The sequence below is a fragment of the Phalacrocorax carbo genome, chromosome 4, assembly GCF_963921805.1.
Source record: "Phalacrocorax carbo chromosome 4, bPhaCar2.1, whole genome shotgun sequence".
Classification (NCBI taxonomy): Eukaryota; Metazoa; Chordata; class Aves; order Suliformes; family Phalacrocoracidae; genus Phalacrocorax; species Phalacrocorax carbo.
The window spans coordinates 25,058,357-25,064,356 of NC_087516.1; positions in this window are offsets into that span (position 1 = coordinate 25,058,357).

The window sequence follows — 6,000 nt, forward strand, 5'->3', positions numbered from 1 at the left end:
AAATACAGCCTTACCAAATAGCCTTACTAATAGTAAGGCTGTTAAAAACTCTTGGTGCCATGGTAGTAAAATGAGGTCTCGGGATCACAATTTTGAATGTAAACAACGTTTTCACTCCAACTCCCAGTCAAAACAATTAGAAGTTTGAAGTTCAGCATTACTGAACCAATTCCACCAGTGCTGAAGCACTTCTGAAAATCCTGCTGCAAGTCCTAATTGTGAGATGCCTAAATACCAGTGTACAAAAAAAATGCAGTTAATTTCACCTCCTAAGCTTGCATTATGCAAGCAAATTTTGTGGCAAGAAAGTTCCACTCCACTGCAAACTTTTGGTTTTGCCTTTTTAGATAACCTAAAGAAATTAATTATGTTCTTGCCTGACTTTTTATTAATGCTTTTGCTGAGTCTGTCTTAGCATCATTCCCAAGTATTTGCAAAGGGACCCGTATGTTTCCAAACCAAGTTAGCGCACAGATGTATTCAGGTAAGTATACTAACACCCTTATGGGTCATAGCCTTTCTGGATTGTAACCTAATGACTCACAGAGTCATCCGATCACAGATTTGCCTAAGATTTCCAGCTAAGCATAGCTTCCTTTCAGAACAGTAAGAATGCCAATGAATGCTGACTTAGAAAAGGAATTTTAACCACAGTAACTTAAAATATTTGAAAGATTCAGGTCTTGTAAACAACAAAAGACCCACCCTCCTTTGTAAGGTTTTCCTTGCCATGCAAGAACCCAATTATTTAGTAGTTTATGCTGGGCTGAATTTCTTTTCCCTGCAAGGCTTACGGTATCAGCATTATTAATACCCTTCAGCTCTTTCTTCTCTGTCAAGAAACTCCCAAGTCCTTCTATAAAGTCCACCTTTCTTTCTCTTCCAGGAGACCCATGTGATTTGCCCATGTCAGTGGGCCAGCAGCAGAGACCACAGATAATGGTCCCCTCAGTGTTCATCTTTGAAACAGATGTCGGAGTCTCACATGGAACTTGCTAAAAGAGATTGCCTTCTGCACCTTTAAACTTGTGCAGTAATAGCATCTCCCCTCAGAGCAGAACATGACACTGCACCCTGGCACAGTGTCTCAACCAGAATTATACTTACTACTTGACTTGACCACAGTATGAGACTACAAGATCTATGACTTTTTACTTTTTCGGGCTTTTTTTTTTTCGGGGGGTGGGGGAGGGTGCAAGGAATGGCAGAAATAAGCATTAAATGTCTGAAACACCTACTCAGTTATATTTACATGTTTTGCTTGCATTATATCCAGAAAAATTGCAGTATATACAAGTTCATTTTCAGCCATGTTGGTCTTTTGAGGGTATAGGAGGGTTTTCTTGTCTTTTTGTGTATGTCTAAATGACATTATCACTATCAGGCAAACCTATATGCTGTTTTACTCTTTGTTAGAAATAAAGTAGTATAATTTATTAGATTTTAAGAAAGCTCTCAAGCCTCTGGTTTATCTACAGCATATAGTTCTGTGTCAGAGCATGGAATGGCAGCTTTCTACCACTATGGTAAAAAAAAAAATCAACCAACAACTTAGAAAAATTTAAAAGGAAATTGCTTCTTACTAATTCTGATGTAATTCAGATATGACATAAGGCATAGTACTAGTCTATGGCTTGTTGATATTCTTGAGATTTGAAAATCTGCTGACAGGCTTCAAAACTGCAGAGATTTTATTATCTGATAATTTCCTCTTCCCTTGAGTTTTTATGTTGCTGTAATGAAAAAATATTAGGTAGGTAAAGTTTTTTTAGTCGGTGAAGATAACATTTCGGTTTACAAATTATTTCTAAAAAGACGTTGCAAGACTTTTGCTATATCCTCTGAAAGGCATTGGGGCCCTTTGTACCCTAAAATACATTTGGCCATACAAAAAGGTCATTCGTAGTGAACATGCTAAGATTGCCTTCCAGCTCAGATTTATGGTTACAAAAACCTTTTAAATACCCTTGTTTTCCAGTAATTTATATTGGCCTGATTATTTTTAATATTATCTGTCCATAAGAATAACCATGTAAGTCTGTGTTTAAATGGAATAATATAATCTAAACTGTACAGGAACTGATCCTTGGAATATGAATATACCCCGGATTTCCACACTCCATCTGTGTGGTTTGTCATAAGTCAAAGCAGATGTTTGCCCCATTTTTTATTGTTCATGTAACTTATTCAAACTAGTCAACCATTTTCCAATTTTCAAATATTGTAATTTTTGGATGTGTATATCTTTAAAACTATGGATCAGTTCTACTTGCTGCATATTTATTGTATTTAAGAACTCCGAAACTAGCTGTACAAACATCTAATTGATAAGATAAACCGGGGGAAGCATCGGCTCCTTCTTTTATGGATGGCCTACAAGTAGCTCTGATATTGTACACAAAGTTTGTCAGCTATCTAAAAATACACAGAAGAACTGAGTTTGTGACTTTTAATGAGATTATTTCTCTCTCTGCAGTAAAAATAATACATATTCCCACTGAACACAGTCCAAGCTAAGTAGCAAGGTCTAAGTTCTAAACTTGATCTTCTGCGATCTTTTCAGTCTCATTTGCTCCTCTTTAAAGCAGAGGTAATAAAATTAATCCACCAGTCTCCTCAAGGTGTTGAGAATGTTAAATGTATTTAGTTTTTGGAGCCTGTGAAGCATTATAAGAAATGAAATATTAGCTACATCCCAAACAACCAGCAGGTGAATATCTAGGCCTTTTATGATTTGAGCTTCGCTACTGTTGTTATAGTATAGTGTCGATATTATTGCTAATAAAATGTCAGGAAAGCTAACCTTGGACATTAAATCATGCATTACAATTTTCACAAGCAGAATTCTAGTGTGAGGTAACATATTTCACTCAGGGTAAGACAAAATGCTGCAAAGCTTCAGAAAAATGATAGGGCTGTAGTTAAGAATAAGCACAAGAGTTGAGATACTAGGTTCAGTTTTTGCATTTGCTATCAACTGTTTATGTGACCTTGGAATTCCTCTCAGCCAGTTATTCAGTGCATTGTAACTCAGTTACTTTTGTATGTCTCACTGGGTACCAGCCTACATTTTTACTCAGGCCTGTAAGCCAGTTTGACCCATACCCCATATTTTAATGTATAATAGTCAATCTGATTTCCAAGAACATCGTAAGATAGTTCCCTGTACCATATGATGGATTTGTATTTTAAGACTATAACTTTATAAACTAGTTAATGTTTTTCTTTGAGGGTATGACAACACAACAATAGTGGCTTTTGCCATCTTATTTTCTTTAATGGCTATATGTTTGACCGTAACCCAGTCTCTCTTTGCTTAAAACTACTGATGGACCCATGAGATACCCTGTAAGCTATTTTGACATTGATATATGACTTTTGAAACAAATGACATAAAGCTGCTGTAACAGGGTGATGTACTGTTTACCGATTACTTTTACAATATACTGATTATTTTTTCTTTCCCTTACCAATTCTGGTGACAGTTAAGTCAGAGTGAATTTTCTGCGTTATGTATTGTATATTGCACTCAGCTGCACATGCAAAATCCTCTAAAGGCAAGAAGTTATTCGGATTAACTAAAATACCCTTTCTGAGAATAAAAACACTTATAAACCAGTAGTAACATTTGCTCTAAAAGCACCTCTTGTGTAGTGGTCATGAGTGAGTCAGAAGCATTGAACCTACCTCACTCTCAATGGGAGTCTGCAAAGATGGCAAGTCAAAATACATCCCTGGGACAACGTGAGGTTTCTGGAAGTTAAGGACAGTCTACCTACTGCCTTTTCCCAAAGCACCCAATACAGTACTTTGCTGGACGAACCTGCTCCATGCCCTGTCTTGAGCTAGCACCCAAACCTGTTGATACAGCCCCATAGACTGGTGATCCTCCAATTTCATATACATTGATATGTGTTTCAATCTGCAGACAACCTGAGAATTTTGTCTGCAGTACTGCTTTAACTGAATTCATTGCTTACAGGGAAGTAAAACCATGTCCTACATATAAGATTCACCTGAGTTCACAAGTCTAAAAATGAAAACAGCAGATTTATTCTCGCAAGGCAGGGGGGTTAAGCTCTTGCTTCAAATGACAGGCATCTGACCAAGAAAAAAAAACAAATTTTAAAAATCTCTCATTCTAGCTGCTGCTCAGGGTTTCTCTAAGAAACCTGTCACTAGAAAAGCTGGCGTTGTTGCTTCGCTACTGTTTTTTTCAGAGTACCTGTGGTCAGTGAGGGACCTTCTCCTAGCACTTCTGTCTCTCATTTTTATTTAAAGGTTTTCAAGTTGCTTTCGAATACAAATGCAGTGTCAAAGCACGTAGTAAGTTCCTTTTTATTTCTTTGCTATTGCTGTCATTTAGAGGACCTAGTTACCTTGGCATAACTTCCTGTCATCTTTGAGAAGTCTAATGGAGCATTCTTAAACTTATTTGAAAATAAATCCCTCTGAGGAACTTTCCTGCACATCAAAGTGCTAAATTTCCCATATTCATCTTTTGCACAGTTCATTGAATTGTAATGAATCACACATCATTAAGGTTTTATCTACACAGTATTGGCTTGCTTGCATTCTACAGAAACCGCATATGACATATTTAAAGATGCTATTAGTTTTAAAGGTCACTGCCTCAGATACCTCCTTCCCTCTTTCATTTTACTTGTTGCTTCAGCAAATTTATCATGGAAAGTAATGAGACATAATAGACATCACAGAACTATTTTTAGAGGACAAAATTTCCAAAGTACAACCACAGTCAAAATTGTATATGGTTCAACATAACTTCACATTATTATTTAGGTCTGGTGAAACACATGATCTCTCTCCTCTTTTTTCTTTTCCTCATTGATTTCTGCTCAACCAAAGAAACCAACTCATGATAGTTGGCTCACTCCCCAGGGTTCTGCTGCAATTAAAGGGACTAAACTGGAGGCTTACTGTATATACAAATAAAAATTTAATAGAAGACTCATAATGAAGATACCCCATCTCTCCAGGAATAATTTCTTGTGAAGTTACTAAGTCAGAAGCTGAGAAGTATCAACTCTTAAGTTTTACTCCTTGCATCCCATTTCACATACTGTGTCCTTAGTTTTCAGTCTGTTTTCTAAGTAACAAAATGAGGAACAGCCTCAAACATAAAATGCTAAAAGAAAAGTCAAAAGCAGCCAAGCCACCTGGAGAGTACCACATGGTACTGGGGTACTGGTAACCTTAGTTATTTTAGGTAAACAAGGGATGGCATAAGTATTCTGCCTACAATTTTGAATTAGGTTGCCATTTAAGAAATCTCATTCAAATACTCAGCTGATGTTACAAGCTCTACTGAAATTGGTCACACCGCACCATTCTATATCCAGTTACAGTTCCTGCTATCTTTTTCACCACCTTCTACTCAGAAGATTTCTTACTTCCTTAAGGATTGTTTTTATCTCTTAAGAGCAATGAAGGTTGCACTCTGTTATTGAGGACAGCAGTATAACTGAGAGTAGGACTTTATCATTAGGAAAAGAAATACCATCAAGTGAAAACGACAATTTCATATCATGTTTCTACCACCTCTCCCTTTCTTAAATTTAATTAAAATTGTAATTAAGTAAGTGTCACTTCAATATTGGATAGAAAAGCCTAGTTTTTCTTATATAATTAAACATTAACATTAAAACAACATCAATCATGTTTAATAACGACAAAACACTATTACTGATCGCATCAAAAGGCATTTTTCTTTCAAGAATTAGTTTTTCCCAAAGCTTATAATTAGATTATTACTTAATCTTATAAAATGAGACTAAAGAGCAGAGAGGCTGTGGAAATTATGATCTTCTCCAGGTAAGCAGTTAATCAAACTTCTGACCTTTCAGAGACACTGTGGTAATGTTGTCCTTTCCTTACAAAATACTCAGAAAGCCAATGTATCACACAAAGGCTTGATTCAAGATAATTCAATATTGTATGCACAAAGGAAAAAAACCTATGCAAGACCAAAACCTTGAC